The sequence below is a fragment of the Terrapene carolina genome, unplaced genomic scaffold (assembly GCF_002925995.2).
Source record: "Terrapene carolina triunguis isolate 2854851 unplaced genomic scaffold, T_m_triunguis-2.0 Scaffold69, whole genome shotgun sequence".
NCBI lineage: Eukaryota > Metazoa > Chordata > Testudines > Emydidae > Terrapene > Terrapene triunguis.
The window spans coordinates 9,274,306-9,297,345 of NW_020664420.1; the positions used below are offsets into that span (position 1 = coordinate 9,274,306).

At 46.9% G+C, this 23,040-nt stretch overlaps 1 protein-coding gene across 1 annotated transcript in view; it reads right to left on the reverse strand.

Moving 5' to 3' along the window:
* RPL17 (ribosomal protein L17) overlaps positions 1–464 on the reverse strand; it is a 7,646-nt gene extending 7,182 nt beyond the window's left edge. The window contains exon 1 of the mRNA XM_024204111.2: positions 413–464. The gene's annotated coding sequence lies outside the window, so the exon portion shown is untranslated. The remainder of the gene's footprint in view (positions 1–412) is intronic.
* Between the last annotated feature and the right edge of the window lie 22,576 nt (positions 465–23,040).

Consider the following 23,040-nt stretch of genomic DNA (forward strand, 5'->3'; position numbering starts at 1 on the left):
CCTCCCGCTGCAGTGAGCCAGCCCAGTCCCCCAATCTCCCCTCCCGCTGCAGTGAGCCAGCCCAGTCCCCCCTCACCGCGGCGTCTGGCCCCGACATACGGACTCTGTCGCCCTACGTCCCCCAACAACTCTAGGCCGCGCGTCCCCTCCCCAGCTCCTCACCCGAGCTGGCACATCCGGGTCATTCGGAGCGTCCATACGGGGGCACTCAGAGTCCGCCATTTTGCTCCCCCTCCCCCGTCCTCCCTGTGGCGGCCCCCGGGCACGGAAATATCGGTGCCAGCAGGCGGCTGAGCCCGTCCCCTCGCCGCCCGGTGCCGGCTCCGGGACTCCCAGGGCAGGATGGCGCCGAGGGGCGGCGGATTGAATCCGGACCCGGGAAAGCCGGGTGCAGCAGCCATAACAAACTCACCTCAGGGGCCGCCCGCACCAGGGAAGAGAAAGAACAAGGGCTGCTGGGAGATTTCGTGAAATCTCGAAGTCTCGCGAGAGTCTAGGAGGTGGGATGGGATTTCAGTTAGGGAGCGCTGTGGTGGTGCTGAGCTGGGCGATAGACGAGAAGAGCACTAAGGGACCGTCTGCAAATAATGCAAATTAGAGCTTATGCTCTAATAAATTTGTTAGTCTCTAAGGTGCCACAAGTACTCCTGTTCTTTTTGCGGATACAGAGTAACACGGCTGCTACTCTGAAATCTGCAAATAACATGTATTTGGGTAATTCAAAGTGTGCTGCAAAAGATTAAAACTAGAGGAGTTGCGGTTTTCCCCAGTACTGAGACCTCCAGCTTCTAAGAAAATGACAAAACTGTCAATTGTGTGAATTCAAACTTATAATTAATATACATTTATGTAACGTCTTTCATGTCAAAGAAGTGGGGACTTTCTTTCCAAACCAGAAGATTACAGTGGGGGATGTTGAAATGCCCATAGTGATCCTGGGAGACCCGGCATACCCCTTACAGCTGTGGCTCATGAAACCTTATACAGGAAACCTGGATAGCAGTAAGAAGTGGTTCAACAACAGTCTGAAGGTATGTCTACACTACAAAATTAGGTCGGATTTATAGAAGCCGGTTTTATAGAAACTGGTTGTATGCAGCCAATTGTGTGTGTCCCCACATAAAATGCTCTAAGTGCATGAAGTTGGCGGACCGCGTCCACAGTACCGAGGCTAGCGTCGACTTCCGGCGCATTGCACTATGGTACCTATCCCACAGTTCCCGGAGTCTCCGGCGCCCATTGGAATTATGGGTTGAGATCACAATGCCCGAATGATGCAAAGCAGTGCCGCGGGGGGTTCTGGGTACATTGCGTCAGGCCCCTCCCCCGCCGTCACAGCAACGGCAGACAATAGATTCGCGCCTTTTTACCTGGGTTACCTGTGCAGACAACATACCACGCCAAGCATTGAGCCCGCTCAGCTCAGCTCACCGTCACCATATGTCTTCCGGGTGCCGGCAAACGTGGGACTGCATTGCTAAACAGCAGCAGCAGCTTACTGCCTTTTGGCGGTAGACGGTGCAGCATGACTGGTAGCCTTCATTGGTGATCTGGGTGCTGGCAGCCGTGGGGCTGCATTGCACCAGCCCCTTGCCTTTTGGTAGAAGATGGTTTATTATGACTGGTATCCGTCATCGTTGTACTGCAGTGGCTGTCGATCATGGGCACCCGGGCAGACAATGATGGTTATCAGTCGTAGTATGCTATTTTCTGCCATGCGCCCTGTTGGCTCATTGCACGTTAGCAGAGTCGTAGTATGCTATTTTCTGCCAAGTGCCCAGTATTGTCTGTTAAGCACCCAGAAGAGGCCGATGGCGATCTGGGTGCTGGCAGACGTGGGGCTAGATTGCTACACAGCAGCAACTCCTTGCCTTTTGGGCAGTAGATAGCATATTACGATTGGTATCCATCATTGTCATATTGCAGTGGGTATCAGATCGTGCAATAGACCTGAAGGCTTACTGCCAAGCGCCCAGTATTTGCTTGGCAGCAAATACTGGGCGCTTGGCAGTAAGCGCAAGAAAATGCCAAGGGCTATCAGTCATGCTGCACCGTCGTCTTAAGATGTAAAAAATAGATTTATTCTGCATTCATTTGCTTCCCCCCTCCCTCCTGCTAAACCCAGGCTTTTGAGTTCAATCTTTGGGGGGGGCCATTCTGTGTGACAGTTGTTTGTGTTTCTCCCTGATGCAAAGCCACCTTTCTTGATTTTAATTCCCTGTACCTGTACGCCATGTCGTCACTCGCCCCTCCCTCCATCCCTCCCTCCCTCCTTCCCCTGGTCCGTCAGATACTACTTTCGCGCCTTTTTTCAGACCAGACGCCATAGCCAGCACTGGGATCATGGAGCCCGCTCAGATCACCGCGGCAATTATGAGCACTATGAACACCACGCGCATTGTCCTGGAGTATATGCAGAGCCTCCTGGACATGCCAAAGCAAAACCAGGACCAGCTGAGGAGGAGGCGATTGCAGCGCGGTGACGATAGTGATGAGGAAATTGACATGGACCTCTCACAAGGCACAGGCCCCAGCAATGTGGAAATCATGGTGTTACTGGGGCAGGTTCATGCCGTGGACCGCCGATTCTGGGCCCGGGAAACAAGCACAGACTGGTGGGACCGCATCGTGTTGCAGGTCTGGGACGATGCCCAGTGGCTGCGAAACTTTCGCATGCGTAAGGGCACTTTCATGGAACTTTGTGACTTGCTTTCCCCTGCCCTGAAGCGCCAGAATACCAGGATGAGAGCAGCCCTCACAGTTGAGAAGCGAGTGGCGATAGCCCTGTGGAAGCTTGCAACGCCAGACAGCTACCGGTCAGTCGGGAATCAATTTGGAGTGGGCAAATCTACTGTGGGGGCTGCTGTGATCCAAGTTGCCAGGGCAATGAGAGACCTGGTGATATCAAGGGTAGTGACTCTGGGAAACGTGCAGACCATAGTGGATGGCTTTGCTGCAATGGGATTCCCAAACTGTGGTGGGGCGATAGACGGAACCCATATCCCTATCTTGGCACCGTCGCACCAAGCCACCGACTACATAAACCGCAAGGGGTACTTTTCAATGCTGCTGCAAGCCCTAGTGGATCACAAGGGACGTTTCACCGACATCAACGTGGGCTGGCCGGGAAGGGTACATGATGCTCGTGTCTTCAGGCAGTCTCTTCTGTTTCGAAAGCTGGAGGAAGGGACTTTCTTCCCGGACCAGAAAATAACCATTGGGGATGTTGAAATGCCTATCGTTATCCTTGGGGACCCAGCCTACCCCTTAATGCCATGGCTCATGAAGCCGTACACAGGCAGCCTGGACAGTAGTCAGGACCTGTTCAACTACAGGCTGAGCAAGTGCCGAATGGTGGTGGAATGTGCATTTGGGCGTTTAAAAGCGCGCTGGCGCAGCTTACTGACTCGCTCAGACCTTAGCGAAAAGAATATCCCCATTGTTATTGCTGCTTGCTGTGCGCTCCACAATATCTGTGAAAGTAAGGGGGAGACATTTATGGCGGGGTGGGAGGTTGAGGCAAATCGCCTGGCCGCTGATTACGTGCAGCCAGACACCAGGGCGGTTAGAGGAGCACAGCAGGGCGCGGTGCGCATCAGAGAAGCGTTGAAAACCAGTTTTGTGACTGGCCAGGCTACGGAGTGAAACTTCTGTTTGTTTCTCCTTGGTGAACCCTCCGCCCCTCCCCCCCCACCCGGTTAACTCTACTTCCCTGCAAACCAACCACCCCACCCTCCCCTACTACCCTCCCCCCTTCGAGCACCACTTGCAGAGGCAATAAAGTCATTGTTACTTCACATTCATGCATTCTTTATTAATTCAGCACACAACTAGGGGGATAATTGCAAAGGTAGGCCTGGATGGGTGGGGGAGGAGGGAAGGAAAAAGACACAGTGCACTTTAAAACTTTAAAACTTATTGCACTGGAAATCATCTAGGCTGGAGTGATTGGGTGGCCAGAGGCCCCCCCACCGTGTTCTTGGGCGTCTGGGTGAGGAGGCAATGGGACTTGGGGAGGAGGGCTGTTGGTTACAGAGGGGCTGTAGCGGCGGTCTCTGCTCCTGCTGCCTTTCCTGCAGCTCAACCATACGCAGGAGCATATCACTTTGATGCTCCAGCAGCCAGAGCATCGACTCTTGCTTTCTGAGTACAAGTTGACGCCACCTCTCCTCTTCAGCCCGCGTTTCAGCACGCAACTTCTCTTCAGCCCGCGATTCAGCACGCCACCTCTCCTCTTGCTCATATTGGGCTTTTTTAAAATCAGTCATTGACTGCCTCCACGCATTCTGCTGTGCTCTGTCAGCGTGGGAGGCAGTCTGTAGTTCAGTAAACATTTCGTCACGCGTTCCTTCGCTTCCTTCTTCGAATATTCACTAGCCTCTGCGAAGGAGTAAGATTTGCAGCTGGTGGAGAAGGGAGAGGTGGTTAAAAAAGATACATTTTAGATAACAATGGGTACACTCTTTCACGTTAGATTTTGCTGTTCACAACATCACACAGCACATGTGCTTTCGTTACAAGGTCGCATTTTTCCTCTTATATTGAGAGTCTCCTGGTTTGGTGTGAGAGATCACTCACGCAGTGCCAGGACACAGATTTCAGCTTGCAGGCAGCCATGGTAAGACATACAGTCTTTGGGCTTTTTTAACCTTCTTAACATGTGGGGATGGTTTCAAACAGTACTGCCCTCATTTCCCATACCAAGCACCCGTTTGGTTGGCCATTTAAAATGGGTTTGCAATGTAAAAGGAGGGGCTGCGATTTCAGGTTTAACATGCAGCACAAACCCAACTAACCCCCCTCCCCCACACACCCAATTCTCTGGGATGGTCACTTCACCCCTCCCCCCCACCGCGTGGTTAACAGCGGGGAATATTTCTGTTCAGCAGAGCAGGAAGGGGCACCTCTGAATGTCCCCTTAATAAAATTGCGCCATTTCAACCAGGTGACCGTGAATGATATCACTCTCCTGAGGATAACAAAGAGCGATAAGGAATGGATGTTGTCTGCATGCCAGCAAACACCGGGACCATACGCTGCCATGCTTTGTTATGCAATGATTCCAGACTACGTGCTACTGGCCTGGCGTGGTAAAGTGTCCTACCATGGCGGACGGGATAAGGCAGCCCTCCCCAGAAACCTTTTGCAAAGGCTTTGGGAGTACATGAAGGAGAGCTTTCTGGAGATGTCCCTGGAGGATTTCCGCTCCATCCCCATACACGTTAACAGACTTTTCCAGTAGCTGTACTGGCCGCGATTGCCAGGGCAAATTATTAATCATTAATCATTAAACACGCTTGTTTTTAAACCATGTGTAATATTTACAAAGGTACACTCACCAGAGGTCCCCTGTGTGCCCTCAGGGTCTTGGGTGAGTTCGGGGGTTATTGGTTCCAGGTCCAGGGTGACAAACATATCCTGGCTGTTGGGGTAACTGGTTTCTCCGCTTCCTTGCTGCTGTGAGCTATCTATGTTCTCTCCATCCTCATCTTCCTCGTCCGCCGAACCCGCTTCCCTGTTTCCAGCGAGGGACTGATAGCACACGTTTGGGCTAGTGGTGGCTGCACCCCCTAGAATGGCATGCAGCTCCGCGTAGTAGCGGCATGTTTGCGGCTCAGCCCCGGACCTTCCGTTTGCGTCTCTGGCTTTGTGGTAGGCTTGCCTTAGCTCCTTAATTTTCACGCGGCACTGCTGTGCGTCCCTGTTATGGCCTCTGTCCTTCATGGCCTTGGAGATCTTTTCTAATGTTTTGCCGTTTCTTTTACTGCTTCGGAGTTCGGCGAGCACTGCTTCATCTCCCCAGATGGCGATCAGATCCCGTACCTCCCGTTCGGTCCAGGCTGGAGCTCTTCTGCGATCCTGGGACTGGGACTGGGACTCCATCATGGTTACCTGTGCTGATGGGCTCTGCATGGTCACCTGTGCTCTCCACGCTGAGCAAACAGGAAATGAAATTCAAACGTTCGCGGGGCTTTTCCTGTCTACCTGGCCAGTGCATCTGAGATGAGAGTGCTGTCCAGAGCGGTCACAATGAAGCACTGTGGGATAGCTCCCGGAGGCCAATAATGTCGAATTCCGTCCACACTAACCCAATTCCGACCCCCTAAGGCCGATTTTATCGCTAATCCCCTCGTCGAGGTGGTGTTAAGAAACCGGTTTAAAGGGCCCTTTAAGTCGAAAGAAAGGGCTTCGTAGTGTAAACGTGTCCAGGCTTAAGTCGATTTAACGCGGCTAAAGTCGACCTAAACTCGTAGTGTAGACCAGGCCTGAGTAGGTGCCGGATGACAGTGGAATGTGCCTTTGGCAGATTAAAGGCACGCTGGCGAGGCCTTTATGGCAGGTTAGACCTCAATGAGGATAATATTCCCATGGTCATAGCCGCGTGCTGTACGTTGCATAATCTCTGTGATGCTAAGGGTGAAAAGTTTGCTCAGGGGTGGAGTATTGAGGCAGACCACTTGGATGCTTATTTTGAGAAGCCAGATACCAGGGTTATCAGAGGGGCCCAAAGGGGGGCAATTCAAATCAGGGAAGCTTTGAGGCAACACTTTGAAAATGTAATTTATATCTCTGTGATTGGTACTGCAATGTTACATGACATGTAGTTTTCCTAGAAAGCAGTGGTGAAATTTAGGGCCTTACATTCCAGTAAGTAGATGATTAAACTTCCTGTGTACGTATTGGTAGTGACTGCTATCTTAATTTGTAGGAAACAATTAAAGATGAGTTACCATTCAAAAACTTGGCTTTTGTTGCACAAGAAACAACTCTCACACACACACAAAGATGCTTGGTGGGAAAGAAGGCACCAGGAAAGGGCACACTTTCAGAGCTGTGCGTAGGTCCAGCTATCATTTTGAAAGTTGTCCGGGGGCGTGCAGTGAAGGGGAAATCGAGAAGTCCCGGAAAGCAGAAAGACTGAGCGGGCAGAATTTCGGTGGGGCATGAAAAAGAGTTCTGAATGTGCTGCAGGGGAGTGCGGGCACAGATCTGCTCAGTCTGCAGCATTTTTAAGGACTTCAGCATCTGCGTATGCTCCTCCATTGCTTTAATCATCCGCTCAGTAGTGTCCTTAACGAACTCCTGATTTTCTTTTCTGTCTTGCCTTTCGGCTTCCCTCCACTCCTTGCATTCCCTTTTCTCTGCATTGGAGAAGTGCAGTATCTCCAGGAACATGTCTTCACTGCTCCATCTTGGGTACTTTCTTATCTGGCGGAGATGTTTGGCCGGTGTGTGGGGTGTGTTCCTGAAGGCCACATCTGCCAAAGCACAAGGAACAATGCACAGAAGCATGATTGTTAAATTCACGCATAGTATTGAAACATTTCAGTAAAATACACCTTTTGTAACATAACAATCACTTTCTCACTGACCCTTAGCAAGCACACATATCTGCGAACACCCAAAGCATGGTGAGTGTTGGCGGGGTGTGTGTGTGTCGGGGGACGGATGCTCCATATGGGGAAAAGAGCACTCACTCAGCAGGTAGGTGGAACAAATCTTTATTAAGGCAAAACAGTCAGCAGGTAGTGATCAATTACCCACAAGTGGGAACCCAATGGGACAATCTCATCACAGTCGCTTCCAGCACCAGACAATACAGCTTCAACCTTCCTTTGTTACACAAACTTATTTATGTCTTTGTTATCTTTTCTTATACATATGTATTAGTATCTCCTTTCCATGTTAACTCTTCTCCCCTATCAGTTCAGGTTTAGTGTTAGTTCAAACCAGTCTTTTCTAGCTTTTTAGTTACTTGATCTTTTCTTTTTCTCATGAACATGATTACTCTGCAATTTCTTACACATGCACAGTTCTACTTATGCTTATTCTGTTAAATGTTATCAGAACAAACACTTCAGAGCCACAGCAGGCTTCTGTCAGCCCTAAATATGCCTTCACTCCCAACATACAGGAGAAAGTGTATGAAAGGAAATATACCAAAGTAATAGAACTTGTGGTCTTTGCTTTCCTCCCCTTCATTAATGGCCATACCATGTCCTTGATCCAAACCAGATCACCCACACTGCGAATGAAAAACCCTTGAGAAAGAAAAAAAACCCACAGAAGCCACTAGGTGGAGCTGGTTAGTAGCCCTATAAAATCAACTATCTACACCAGAGGTTCCCAACCTTTTTCTTTCTGAGGTCCCCCCAACATGCTATAAAAACTCCACGGCCCACCTGTGCCACAATACCTGGTTTTCTGCATATAAAAGCCAGGGCCGGCATTAGGGGATAGCAAGCAGGGCAATTGCCTGGGGCCCCATGCCACAGGGGCCCCCACGAAGATACATTGCTAAGGTTTCAGCATCAGCCCCCGGGGGCGGGGCTCAGGGACATGGGCTTCAGCCCCAGGCAGTGGGGCTTCGGCTTTCTGCCCTGGGACCCAGCAAGTCTAATGCCGGTCCTGCTTAGAGGCCCCCCTGAAATCTGCTTGTGGCCCCAAAGGGGGCCCCGGACCCGTGGTTGAGAATTACTGATCTACACATCATTTGCAGGTTAGACTGGTGTGTTTTGCAGACTGTAGGATAACAGCTGTATACTGCACCACTGTGACTTTTATATAAATCATTTTATACCATGGAACAAAAAGTGCAAGTAAAGTTTGCTAGATACTGGAGTGCTACATAACATTATGTATGTCTAAAGTTTAGGCTGTGATCCTATATGTAAATAAAACACAGTAGATGACAGAATACACAAACGAGAGTTTCAATTTAAAACAAATTTGCTCCAGTAATTTTGGTGGGATGCATACTGAATGTGAATAATTTGGGACAGCCTACCTGACTTTTAGGAAGCAACATGCCTGGTGTACGCATAGACACCATGTATACAGGAATATATGTATGAAAATCAGAAGCTATCTTGTAATAGCAGTATTTTGGAGAGGTCATAGCTTGTGTGGAGACTAGCTCCTGACAGACTTGTTTGTACTAAGAAAGAGATGTCTTCCTTAACTACAAGGAATACTTAAACCCTACCGGTCAATTAAGATATGCCAGCTGTTTACATTTCAGTGTGCAACAAACTTGTGTGCCAAACGCCTTAACGAACAAAATCAGAAATAACCATGGTAGATTCTCAGTCATGTGTTGAAGACATGCACGGTGCCTTGTGTTTTGTTTGCATATGCCTGGTAGCAATGCCACATTCAATCTAGTTTTATTAACTACTGGCTCAAGACAAGACCACTTCTAGTTACAGTAGGAAACAACTAAACTTTAAGAGTGAGAAAAGAATAAGGAGCAAATCAGAGAGCAGCAGCTAGGTGGCAGATTCGGATGAGAATAAAAACAGAACAGGAAAGTGTTTCAACAGGATAAATAAACCAATCTGCGAGATGGACCAAGGATAATAATTTCTCGGGAACAATTTCTTTTATAAATTGCAAGTGATAATAAATAAATTAAAAGCTTCAGAATAAAAGAGAAAGGTGAATGGCTGTATGTTAATAGTGATGATGTGGACTTCTAGAGTGCATTTCATCCACCTATCTTTATAAGGTGCCTTGTACCTTGGCATCTAAGCACAGTCTCTCTGCAGGATCTCAAAGTAATTTGCAAGTGCTGATGAATTAATCCTCACAGTGGGGGATTATTATCATCCTCATTCTATGGATGAGGAAATTGAGGCAGCAGCCCATATTTTCAGAAACTTCCACTAACTTTTGGCACTTAAATATTTGGGGGTCCAGTTTGAAATACCTGTTATCCAGTTCTCAGAGGTACTGAGCACCTCCATCGTCCATCAGCTTCAACTGGAGCTCAGGTTGCTCTACACCTTTGACTGGCAGGTCAAATGGTGGGATGCATACTGAATGTGAATAATTTGGGACAGCCTACCTGACTTTTAGGAAGCAACATGCCTGGTGTACGCATAGACACCGTGTATACAGGAATACCATGGAACAAAAAGTGCAAGTAAAGTTTGCTAGATACTGGAGTGCTACATAACATTATGTATGTCTAAAGTTTAGGCTGTGACCCTATATGTAAATAAAACACAGTAGATGACAGAATTTTTAAAATGGAGGCTCCCAAATTAGTGGGCATTTTTTTAAATTTCAGCCTAAATGACTTTTTGCAGGTCACATAAGTGATCTCAAATGAGGATTTATAACTAGACTTTTGTGACTCTCTCAGGGTATTAAATTGTAAATCATGTATACATATTTGGAACAATAGAGCTGTACACATATCTAACAGTTGGATCAAGGGGATGGTAGTTCCAGACAAGATTGCCGTAGGCAGGTCCTAACGGCTTGTTGTCAAGATATCTGGAATCACAGTTCTTTGTAAACAGGACCTACCTACAGATAAGCAAATAAAAACAACCAAAAAAGAGGTATTCAGCTCCTCTAAAAATCAGCCTTTAAGTGTCTTATGTTGAGCTCTGAAAAATGTGAGAGTCATTCAAAGCTCAGAAGCAACTTTTGAAAATGTAACCTGGATCTCCCAGTGTCTCAATTTCCTCTTCTGTAAAATGTGGACAATGCTAATTTCTAGGAATGCTGGAAAATTTACTTAATTAAGGCTATAATGCAATTTGAGAGCTGTAGATAAAAGTTACATATCAGGGACTTACATGGGCCTATCACCACAAGGGGCCTTAGGTGTTGCAACGCTGAGCCTATGTTTTAGGTGTCTAGAAAAATCACAGAAACACCAGTGCAAGCCACAAAGCCTGAGCTAAGTGATGAGGCTCCGTGCACAATGAATGGCAGTGATAGGCACCTTAGAATGCGATCCACAAAAGCCAGCACACAAAGCAGGGAGCCACCTAAGCCAGCCAATGGGGGTATGTGCTGAGCCCTGCTCCTGCCCCTCTCATGGAGATGCCTAAGTCAGGCACCTCCTGGTAGCCCATCTGTGCTTAGCAATCCACAAATGGGAACCCAGGCCTGGAGTCAGGCAGTTTAGGTGCAGTAATGAGTTAGGTGCCTGCCTTGCTCCACACACACAATGGTGGTGCCGCCAGCCTTATAACTTTTAGCCCCTGGTTAGAACACTCACCTGGGAGGTGGGAGACCCAGGTTCAATTCCCCTCTTTGCCAGAAGGAGAGAAAGGATTTAAAAGACAGTATTCTGATCACTAATTTATGGGATATTCTGATGTGGGACTCCCTCAGTCTCTCCTCTTGAAGCTGTTCCACTGTGAATAAATAATGAAAAAGTGGTTGGAGCAGAGTGACTGGACCCGGGTCTCTCACCTCCCTAACCAGTGGGCTACGGAGTCATTCACTCTCTGCCTCAGTGGTCTCCTCCTACTGTCAGATTAAACTGAGAATGCACATAACCAAACCCCTGACCTTCCATCTGAAAGCCTTCTCCACTTCCCCTCTTCTTCATCATTGTGGACATTACCCTTTCTTCCTGTCATTCAGGCTGGCAGCTGGAGGTTCTCTCTTTCCCCGGCCCCATCCATGCCATGTCCAAGTTCAGCTATTTCTTTCTCTGCAACATCTCCAAGATTTGTGCTTTCTTTCCATTCCCACAGCCAAAACCCTTGTCTGGGCCCTCATTGCAGCCTGCCCTGACTTCTGCCACATTCTTTTCTCCAAAACACACACACCTCAGTCCACACAAAATGCAGCTCTAAAGTTATTTTATTTGCTTATTGATTTGATCACGTTACTCCCCTTTTTGAATCCCAGCCACCGCTGGCTCCCCATCTGCTGTTGCATGAAATATAAACTACTAGTCACCTCCTTCAAATCATCTATCCTTGTTTACTTGTCCTCCTTGGATGACTTTCACATCGTTCCCTCCTTCCCCCTCTCCAGCCCCTCTGCTCTGCTTGAAAGACAGACAGACAAGCATGGAAATATAGGCAATCATGGAATCATAGAATATTAGGGTTGGAAGAAACCTCAGGAGGTCATCTAGTCCAACCTCCTGGTCAAAGCAGGACCAATTCCCAACTAAATGATCCCAGCCAGGCCTTTGTCAAGCTGGGCCTTAAAAACCTCTAAGGATGGAGATTCCACCACCTCCCTAGGTAACCCATTGCAGTGCTTCACCACCCTCCTAATGAAACAGTGTTTCCTAATATCTAACCTAGACCTCCCCCACTGCAACTTGAGACCATTGCTCCTTGTTCTCTCATCTGCCACCACTGAGAACAGCCGAGCTCCATCCTCTTTGGAACCCCCTTTCAGGTAGTTGAAAGCAGCTATCAAATCCCGCCTCATTCTTCTCTTCTGCAGACTAAATAACCACAGTTCCCTCAGCCTCTCCTCATAAGTCTTGTGCCCCAGCTCCCTAATCATTTTCATTGCTCTCCGCTGGGCTTTCTCCAATTTGTCCACATCCCTTCTGTAGTGGGGGGACCAAAACTGGACGCAATACTCCAGGTGTGGCCTCACCAGTGCCGAATAGAGGAATAATCACTTCCCTCGATCTGGCAATGCTCCTATTAATACAGCCCAATATGCCGTTGGCCTTCTTGGCAACAAGGGCACACTGCTAACTTATATCCAGCTTCTCGTCCACTGTAATCCCCAGGTCCTTTTCTGCAGAACTGCTGCTTAGCCAGTCGATCCCCAGCCTGTAGCGGTGCATGGGATTCTTCCTTCCTAAGTGCAGGACTCAGCACTTGTCCTTGTTGACTTTCATCAGATTTCTTTTGGCCCAATCCTCCAATTTGTCTAGGTCACTCTGGACCCTATCCCTACCCTCGAGCATATCTACCTCTCCCTGCAGCTTAGTGTCATCTGCGAACTTGCTGAGGGTGCAATTAATCCCATCATCCAGATCATTAATAAAGATGTTGAACAAAACTGGACTCAGGACCGACCCCTGGGGCACTCCGCTTGATACCGGCTGCCAACTAGACATCGAGCCATTGATCACTACCTATTGAGCCTGACAATCTAGCCAGCTTTCAATCCACCTTATAGTCCATCTATGCTTCCTTCCACATGACCCCACATTAGAATAATAAATAACATTAGAATAATTATTAGAATAATAAATAACAATAATACCTAGCTCTCAAATAGCACTTTTCATCAGTAGATCTAAAAGTGCTTTACAAAGGAGGTCAGTATCAGTATCCCCAGTTTACAGATGTGGAAACAGACACAAGGAGGTGAAGTGCCATGCACAAGGTGACCCAGCGGGCCTCTGGGAATTGAACGCTATGATTTCTCTGAATTCATCCACCAGGCCCCTGTTCTCTCCTGCTTTTAACTTCTTAAGAACCCACTTCTGCTGTGCTGCCTGTAACTGATTTGTATAGAAAATTCCTTTCATTGCTCCCCTACCCTGACCTCTATCTACTTGTCTGCCTGCCTGTCCTTAGTGTGTGAACTTCTTGGGGCACGGACTGAGCCTTCTTGAATGTCTGGCAAGCATCTAGCACTTCATCGGGGAAACACAAATAAATAATTAATAATATATACCCCAGTTCCTTATAGTAAACTTGCTCATTTTAATAATATCCATATTTTATTCACACACAAGCAGCTGATAAAGGGAGTGAGTAATTAAGAGGATAAAATTTAAGCAATAAATGGTAAATAGCCAGAGTGTAAACAAGAATTCTATGCTGGGGAACCATTTTCAGATCCATCCTGATCCTTTTCTTCCTGCATATAACAAGAGGTTCTTCACATTTCACACACACTTAGTGTGTAGATTTGTTTATATTAACTTTCGATTGTACATCCAGGGGTCAGGCTCGGGGGAGGGGAAAGGTGGCAAGGCTCTTCTAAGCTCTGCCCAAATGAGTTGTTAGCATGAGATGCCGCTCACAGTATATTAGGCAGATGCTTAAGATATGATAATGCACGTTCTCTGAATGTCACTGGCTCATCTTCAGTGAGGCTGAAGGTGTCCATACTGGGCTCTGTCAGGCTCCATGTTAACTGGGGGTGGGGAGGGAAATGATGGTTTCTCCTAAATACCACCTACTTGTGGCAACAAAATGAGAGTCGGAGCAAATTGTGCAAATCCGTGAGAAATGAAATAATTTAAAATGTCACCATTGTAAACTAATGTCGGAGTTAAGACCTCACTGAGAAGAATGAGAGAGTTCATACCTCTCAGAGGTATTGTTCCAGGCAATCTGCAGGCTCCAGTAGACGTCTCTGCATTAGTTTATCCTTGGTTCACATTTCTGAGATTCTCTTTGCAACCCTAACAATTAAAGACATATTTTATATATATCAAAGGAAAGTTGGAAATCAGAAGAACAAGATAGTCATTTAAGAGAGGAGCTGGTATGTAGTACAGCCTTGTACTGTGTATTTCCAAGAGCTGAATTTATACCTCTCTGTCTTGCTCTTATTGAAATAGAAGACACCATGTTAAGCTCATTCGTAGTTTAAAATATCAACACATATCCACTAAGATGCGTGACAGGGAACGTAGTAATCCAGTGTAACCCTTCTGCCAGCAACAAGGGCCAGGTTCAATATCTAGGGGTTCTTCTTAACAATTAAAAATAGAACCAGCTCGAGCCCCCACCCAGTAATCTGGGAACACTTGACCCCACCCCAGGCACCTCTAAGAGGCAATATTTCCCCACTCGCAAGCACAGAGTCTGTGGTAACAAAAGAGAACTTTTAATAAAAGGGAAAAGGAACCAAGCATTAGTTTGGGAAAACACCACAACCACATTCAAAAGTATGTAACCATAAGCAAAAACCCAACCCCACAGTGCGTTGGGCAGTGCCCTTTGCCTAGTTTGTCACCTTGCGATGGGAAAATCCAACGAATGAATGTCCCTTTAACACATCACTCCCCTCTCCCTCCGTTGCACCCCACTTGTCACTGGCAGTCCTTGGTTAGCGAAGATCCAGGGTTCATAGGGGGAAAGGTCCAGTCGGGGGAGGGAGACATCGAGCAATGTCTGTGGTTGCAACTGGTGGTTGTTGCGGCCTCCGCTGCTTTCTCTGCTGCCACTGGTGGCATGCTGCCGCTGTTGGACACTCACTGCCCCTTCTGCGATGCCATGTTCGATGTTCCACCGCTTAACCCAGGTCTTTTGTGATTTCAGCTCTCAGTGACATCACCGGGTAGCAGAGCTCAGTGTGGACTGTCTGAGCCTATTACAAAACCTGAGGATGCAGACAGGAATAGCAGGTTTTATAAATCCTCTATCTCTATTTAATTCCACCTTTCCATACTCCATGGAATTCATGTCATCCTCTTAAGAAATGTACCCCGTCATCAAATGATATGTCTGATAGCCACATATACAGTCACAAAACCAGGGCAAGTGGATGCTCATTTGAACAATGTACTGCAGTCTATTTTGAGCCTCAATCTGACTGTTCATTTTGTTGGTGTAACCCACGTGCCTAATGCTAGATATCTCTTTAAGAGCTCTATAGAGAAGGAGGAATGGGAATGAGTAGTGTCTAAGGCTATATCTACACTACCGTGGTAAGTCAACCTACGCTACGCAACTCCAGCTATGTGAATAACGTAGCTGGAGTCGACGTACCTTAGGTTGAGTTACTGCGGGGTCTACACCGTGGGGGGTCAATGGGAGAAAATCTCCCGTCGACTTACCTTACTCTTCTCGTTGGGGGTAGAGTACAGGGGTCGACTGGAGAGCAATCTGCTGTCGATTTGGCGGGTATTCACTAGACCCGCTAAATTGACCGCCAGTGGATTGATCTCAGAGCATCGATCCTGGCTGTAGTGTAGACCTGCCCTGAGTGATGGCTGATAACCACTGGCCTAGCAACATTTTCCATTTCCAGAAAATTTCAAATGGAGGTGCGGATCCCTTTGGAAATTCAATCTCTGGTCCATGGACCCTTACTATAGAAGCCTTAGACTGAAAACGGAGTGAACAGAATTCAACTACCAATGTTGCATGTGCTGGGTATGGCATTTGATGCAGCATGAGAAAGGGCACTAAACCGTGGGCTGCTATGGTAACGAGAACACTTCTGGGTTTTGACCAGTAGGTGGGGATATTCACATACTTTTGATTGATCAGGAAAAACAGAATGCCTTTTCTGGGATCTGAAACTATTTTCATAGTCACCTTTCACGGACGCCTTAGACATAATCTGCAGAACTCCAGGGATCCGCAGAGCACAAATTGAAAACCACCGTGCTAGGCTGATGTACAATTAGCACTCCACACCCAGAAGTTTCTGGATTGGGTGTGGCAGTTCTGGGTATGCTCAATAGGTTCCCTGCAGCTGGACTCAGACTCCATGAGAGCACAAAAGGCCATGTGCCCTGCGTGGGTTAGGAGAAGCTGAACCAGAGGAGCAGAAAGCAGGCCATTTTCCCTAACTCTGAAACATTTTGCAGCAGTTTAGTGATGTTGTTAACTCTCCAACAGGGAAGCCCTGGCACTGTTAGTTATGGAAAGAGGAAATTGGGAGGGAAAACTAATTTATTGTATTTAATTTTAATTGTACACTCGGAATGTTGCTTGATTTTAGCCAAATCGTTTTAGTTAAATGGTCTCAACCAGTATGATTCACCAACTCTTCTCTAAGATGGGATGATGTGGAAAGAGTCATTTATATTTTGCTATTCTCAGTTTCGTATTTTTCTTGTTACAGGGTTTAAAAAAAATCTATATATTTAAACTGGCTAATTAGTTAGCTAACTAGCTAACAGAGTGATTTCAGCAGAGGAGGAGGAAGAGTCTGCATGGATTCCAGCTGCAGATTTCTACGAGCAAGTGGAGGGAAGTTACTGTTGCAGTGCTTTTGACCAGCAGCCTGTATAGATTTTGGTGATCAAAGACTGTAACTGAGACTCAGGTGAACTCAATCTAAGATTTTGGGAACTCAGTTACTTCTCACTGTATTTCTGTGTGGACTGACCTGTTTAGATTTAATGTTGTGTTCTTTATTTATGTTTATGGATCGCTGAAGGTAATATATGTGGATTATAAAGTAGCCATGTTATGTTATAGAAATTAAGTTATGATGTTTCTTTATCATGACACGATTTGATAAAGTTGGTATTTAATAATTAAGTAAATTTATTTTGTTCTTTTTGGACTTGATTATGGGAGGCTGACCCTGTGCAATCTTTGCTGAAAATCCCCAGTGACAGAATTGTGGATCTACGTGTGCTTTTCTGTGGGAGTTGGGTTTTTTTAGGCCCTGGAGAAGGGCAGTGAAGTAAACTCTACCCCACCCAAAGGTTACTTTGGCACTCACACACACTCTCCTCAGGGACTGGGCAAATCATCCCCAGAGATCTGGAGGAAGAGAGTGAGAGGTCCAGTCTAGTTCAAGGGAGCTATAAACATACTTAGATAAGGAGCAGGGTATCAGAATTTCTGCAGGGATGAGAAAGGCAGCTGGTGCATTTAGAAAACAGGGGAAGGAGAAGAAATATTATTCTTTAAAAAAAAAAAAATCTTGTCCCTGTTACTGGGTGAGGAGAAAAGTGAATCTAGAGAAGCCAGAAAAACACCATTGAGTATTCATCCCTCTCCCCCACACCTTCAAAGGGTGAGGGTTACTGTAAGGACCAAGTCAGTACCGGGGATCTTTGAGACAAAGAACAGGTGTTGGCAGGGTGACCAGACAGCAAATATGAAAAATCCGGATGGGGGTGGGGGGTAATAGGGGGGGTAATAGGAGGCTATATAAGAAAAAGACCCAAAAAACGGGACTGTCCCTATAAAATCAGGACATCTGGTCACCCTAGGTGTTGGAGAGGAGCAATAGCAAGCAGACACCTGTCTGGAAACCCAGTAGCTAGAAAGAGGAAACTCTTACCTGAGACGCTTTGGAAGAACACTGTGTGAGTCAAGAGCAATCTGAACATTAAGGCAAGTCAGAGGTCTCGGGGAGAAAGCAACTAAAAATAAGGATCTAGCTTGGCCGGCACTGGTTAAGAAGGCCAGCGGGAGCAGGGAGGGGTCACAGGCAAAGAGCCTCTCTTTGGTTAAGGGTCAGCCCACCACAGAATAGGGACCTGCCACGGGGGAGAGGGGGTGGATTCAGTTCAAACCATTCTGAAAATCTCACTGCTGACAGAGATGCCTGGAGGCAGGTACACCCTGTAACTCGCCTCACTGCCTGACAACATGAATGGGACTTAACATTTTCCAGGAATGCATGGATTTACTCTTTAGACTGCAGCTCTTAGGGCTACAGTGGGCCTGAACACTGCACCAGGGGAGCATGTGCTTGATAAGAACACGCGAACAGATGCCAGGGGATTTAGTGGTGGACATTCATTTAAGGATTACGTGCTGTGGTAAAGTAAATTTGCGGCTAACAGAACACTTAGTGGCCAGACAGTTTAGCTGGCCATCTAGCTGCAATTTATCCTCCTTGATCACTTTTACTGCATCTAAATATCAGTGGGGATATTGAACCTGAATGATACTGCATAAAAAACAGATTAGGAGAAATATGAGGCGGAAGGGGGGGTTACCTTCAGCAAAGACAACTTTGCAGAGATCAAACTGGGCCTTCAAGAGAGGACAATGCCATGGAAGATTGTGGCCTGGCATCAAACTCGATTAGCTTATTCTGTAAGCAAAAAGACTTGTTTATCAAAGAACATGAAGGAACCGAAGCGTTGTCCTCATAGCCATTCAGTGTTCGAAAGGAATCACTATGGGAGTGGGGGGGAGGAGAGAAGAAATGTGTTTAAGGTGGTTCACAGAGGAATGGCTTTGAAATAAATGGGATGGAATTGAGGCCTCGTTTACGCTGGGATTTCCAGCCACAGCTGCTAGTGTAACTGCCCCCGTGCAAACCCCTAATATACATAGCCAATGCCATGATTGACACGAGTGCAGCTTAACCCTGCTAGAAACTCTGCAGAATTGTCATTTAGCCAGTCGGTCCCCAGCCTGTAGTAGTGCATGGGATTCTTCCATCCTAAGTGCAGGACTCTGCACTTGTACCTCATCAGATTTCTTTTGGCCCAATCCTCCAATTTGTCTAGATCACTCAGGACCCTATTCCTACCCTATAGCACAGGGGTGGGCAAACTTTTTGGCCTGAGGGCTACGTCAGGGTGCAAAACTGTATGGAGGGCCGGGTAAGGAAGGCTGTGCCTCCCCAAACAGCTTGGCCCCCGCCCCCGATCGGCCCCCTCCCACATCCTGACTGCCCCCCTCAGAACCACCGACCCATCCAACCCTCCCTGCTCCTTGTTCCCTAACCGCCCCCTCCCAGGATCCCCCGCCCCTAACCGCCCCCCTGGGACCCTACCCCTATCCAACCCCCCTGCTCCCTGTCCCCTGACTGCCCCCCTGACCTCTATCCAGAGGCGGGGCTGAGGACTAGCCTCCGCGGCTAGGAGCTCAAGGGCCAGGCAGGACGGTCCCATGGGCCGGATGTGGCCCGTAGTTTGCCCACCTCTGCTATAGCATATCTACCTCTCCCCCCAGCTTAGTGTCATCCACGAACTTGCTGAGGGTGCAATCTGTCCCATCATTCAGATCATTAATGAAGATGTTGAACAAAACCAGCCCAGGACCGACCCCTGCAACACTCCGCTTGATATCGGCTGCCAACTAGACATCGAGCTGTTGATCACTACCCGTTGAGCTGCCCGACGATCTAGCCAGCTTTCTATCTTATAGTCCTTATACCTTATAGTCCAGTGACACACTCATGACACACACACAATGACACACTCATCAAAGGCAGGCAGAAGGAGGAGCACAGATTCAGGACAGCATCACAGAACCAGACAGACACAGGGACAGCACAAAGGAGCATTATCAGCTTTCTTTACTCCCCAGTTAGCACCAGGAAGAGATACCCCTTAAAGCATTAGAGTTTTTTAAAACGTCACTCGCCAATGCATCTGCATTGGCAACTTCTCCTCCACTGATAGGAAATACTGGGATATATTCTGCTTCATGACAGACCATTGGGCTGCATGTTATAATACAAGAAATAATATTGGCCTGAATAGGCACAGAACTGTGTGATGATAAATCAACGTGTGTGATATTGCTCCTGCTGTCGTCGGCCAGGACAGTTACAGGAGCAAACTAGATGTTGTTGCCTGATCGATGGCTGGTGTATGTGTTATATTGATTCCTTAAGAATTCCCAGTTAACACCCTGAGGTTTAATAGGTTTTTGTCCCAAGAACAGGCCCAGTATTATTAACATTACTGCTCATTTGGGAACCCTGATGTGCATGGTTGCAACACTCACAGTTAGGAAAACCCTTCTGTATTTGTAATAGTTTTATTAATGCACTTCACAAAGTCACCAACACTCTAGCCCAGCAAGGTAGATAGAAATAGTACAGAATGTCCATCTGCACAGGATGGTGTGAGTATATGAATGTTTATAAGAACCTGAAATGTTAGTCATTATCTTCCTCATCACCATCATCTCCCTTTTCACCATTGCCAATGGCCATCATCATGGCACCTCCCAACAACAGCTTCATCTCTCTCTCCACAAACGCACAGGCTGAGATACAACTTTCATAATATGTTACGCTGATACCACTATGCCTAATGCATATTCAATAGGGGTTTCTCCCCTCTGCCTTATTTGTATTTCCTCACCCTACTAATGTTGGGGTGCCCTTATCCTATAGGTTATCCTGCTGGAAAGGCATAACAAGTGGGGTTCCGCAGGGGTCTGTTTTGGGACCGGCTCTGTTCAATATCTTCATTAACGACTTAGATATTGGCATAGAAAGTACGCTTATTAAGTTTGCAGATGATACCAAACTGGGAGGGATTGCAACTGCTTTGCAGGACAGGGTCATAATTCAAAATGATCTGGACAAATTGGAGAAATGGTCTGAGGTAAACAGGATGAAGTTTAACAAAGACAAATGCAAAGTGCTCCACTTAGGAAGGAAAAATCAGTTTCACACATACAGAATGGGAAGAGACTGTCTAGGAAGGAGTACGGCAGAAAGGGATCTAGGTGTTATAGTGGACCACAAGCTAAATATGAGTCAACAGTGTGATGCTGTTGCAAAACAAGCAAACGTGATTCTGGGATGTATTAACAGGTGTGTTGTGAGCAAGACACGAGAAGTCATTCTTCCGCTCTACTCTGCGCTGGTTAGGCCTCAGCTGGAGTATTGTGTCCAGTTCTGGGCACCGCATTTCAAGAAAGATGTGGAGAAATTGGAGAGGGTCCAGAGAAGAGCAACAAGAACGATTAAAGGTCTTGAGAACATGACCTATGAAGGAAGGCTGAAAGAATTGGGTTTGTTTAATTTGGAAAAGAGAAGACTGAGAGGGGACATTATAGCAGTTTTCAGGTATCTAAAAGGGTGTCATAAGGAGGAGGGAGAAAACTTGTTCACCTTAGCCTCTAAGGATAGAACAAGAAGCAATGGGCTTAAACTGCAGCAAGGGAGGTCTAGGTTGGACATTAGGAAAAAGTTCCTAACTGTCAAGGTGGTTAAACACTGGAATAAATTGCCTAGGGAGGTTGTGGAATCTCCATCTCTGGAGATATTTAAGAGTAGGTTAGATAAATGTCTATCAGGGATGGTCTAGACAGTATTTGGTCCTGCCATGCGGGCAGGGGACTGGACTCGATGACCTCTCGAGGTCCCTTCCAGTCCTAGAATCTATGAATCTATAATAATAAATTTAGCTTACTACCATATACATTAAATTGTTGCAAAGGCAAATTTGTGGTTAAGCATTTGCCAATGATTCTACCCTAAAATATCCAAGCCTAGGATCAATTCAATATTCCTGTGGTTGCCTGGAATAATTATGTACCAACTTCTCCCTTAAGCACTCTGTTCCCAGTTCCCCAAAACGCACAGGTGACCATTGGGCCATTTATCTGTGCCAAAGTTCTTAGACCTCAAGCATTATACTAACTGCTGAAGCCAATGTCTTATAGGATACAGGCCTGTAGGCCCCATGCATTACTGCTAAGAAAAATAAATGCCAAAGCTAGCCTTGTACTTAGACTGTAAACTCTTTGGGGTGGAGACTTTCTCTTTGTACTGTGTACAGTGGGTTCCTGGTCCATGACTGGGGTTCTGGCTGCTACAGCAATGCAGATAAACTGGAAATTCCCTTTCTTATTTTAATAGTCCTGCGAAACATGGAACATTTTGTTCAATGGAAGTTATCACAGGGGGACCTTATCTCCATCTGATCTACAGAACATCCAGCACACAACTGACACTGTGCAAATAATAATTAGCAACCACCCAGGGCTCCTGACTTGTGCTCAGTCAACTACTAGACTGTATAACTTAATGACAAGGGTCAGATCACAATGCCCTTACCCTTATTGACTACTCTTACTCCACAACTAGCCCCATGGACTTCAATGGTGTTGAACCTGACATCTGAATCTGGCCCAAGATGTGTAACAGACAACATTTCCCATGGGCTAGTGAAAGGCTTTTGCTTTTCTGAACCCAGGAGGAGAAGTAGAGCTCCTGGCTGGTTTGGAGAGGAGGACGCTCTGGAAAAGTCAGAAGGAAAACTGCTGGAAAAGGAGATGGTTGTTCTTTTGTATAAAGCAGGGAGCAGTGCACTGTGTGTGCTGTGGTGCTTTCTTTGGAGATACACTAAGTGCCCTGTGCAAGATCATATAATGTGGAATGGAGTCAGTGTCTGCACAGACGTACCTGACATACAGGATGCTGGTAGGTGTAGTCAAACTGAGTTCTTGGGAAATCGAGTGGAAAGAGGTTTCAGCGGGAATCCCAACAATAGGGTGTACTCAACAGCACTCCATTTGCCACAGCTCCCATCAGATCCTTTACCCAGGTCAGTGTCCCTGCCCAGCCTATGCACCTTCTCTGTCCTTTCCCTGTCCCCAGCTCCTGTGTGTTCCAGGGTTACTGCCGGTCAAAACCGTCCCTTCCCCACATCGCTCCATTCATTCCTCAGCATTAGTCTCCCCCTCTCTCTTCCCTGCTCCCATCCCTCTCAAACCCAGATTAGGTGGAGGGAGCTGGGAAGGGAACCTGGTAACCAAAGTCTATCCCATTAAATCCTGATGCCCAAATTGCATTTGATAACTAAACCTTAAAAAAAAAAAGAAAAAAAAGCTGTAAATCCTTCATTCCACTTCCTCTGCAACTGGAGAAGAGAAAGGAAAATAAAGTGAGAGGGGGAGAGTG